This window comes from Myotis brandtii, unplaced genomic scaffold, assembly GCF_000412655.1.
Source record: "Myotis brandtii unplaced genomic scaffold, ASM41265v1 scaffold1077, whole genome shotgun sequence".
NCBI lineage: Eukaryota > Metazoa > Chordata > Mammalia > Chiroptera > Vespertilionidae > Myotis > Myotis brandtii.
The window spans coordinates 725,081-725,521 of record NW_005353666.1 but is presented as its reverse complement, the minus strand read 5'-3'; the positions used below and the strand labels follow the sequence as shown (position 1 = coordinate 725,521).

Genomic DNA, 441 nt, shown 5'->3' with positions numbered 1-441 from the left:
CTGGCAGTGGGTGCCCTGGGACCGCAGCACCCGCTCCCTCAGGTGGCAGTAGTACAGGTGCCGGCCCGTCCGGGTGCTGGGAGGGGGGCGGGTGGGTGAGGGCAGCTCCGCTGCCCCGGACGCAGAAACCTCAAACCCACTGTGCCTGCCCACATCCCTGCCTAGAGAACAAATCCACCCGCTTGACAACCCCACGCTTCTCACGTGGGCGGCCTCACGGACCCCGTTTGTGGCCCCAAGGGACGCAGCACCATGGTTTCGACAGGACAGGCTGGCCCGGCTGGGCCCCACGCTCCAGGGGGCCCCTGCGGCCTGCACGTACCTGATCAGCCGCCCGTCTTCCACATAGAACTGCACCCGGAGGAAGGCCACAAACGGGGCCCTGGACCTCCTGCCCTGTGGGGGCGAGAAGAGGGGCCACGCGGACGGTGGAGCGGACAG

The 441-nt window shown here is 69.2% G+C and overlaps 1 long non-coding RNA gene across 1 annotated transcript in view; it reads left to right on the top strand.

Annotated features, from left to right (window-relative positions):
* The first annotated feature begins 327 nt into the window (after nucleotides 1-327).
* LOC106726678 overlaps nucleotides 328-441 on the top strand; it is a 15,878-nt gene continuing 15,764 nt past the window's right edge. Inside the window, exon 1 of the long non-coding RNA XR_001362747.1 lies at nucleotides 328-398. This is a non-coding gene — a long non-coding RNA (uncharacterized LOC106726678). The remainder of the gene's footprint in view (nucleotides 399-441) is intronic.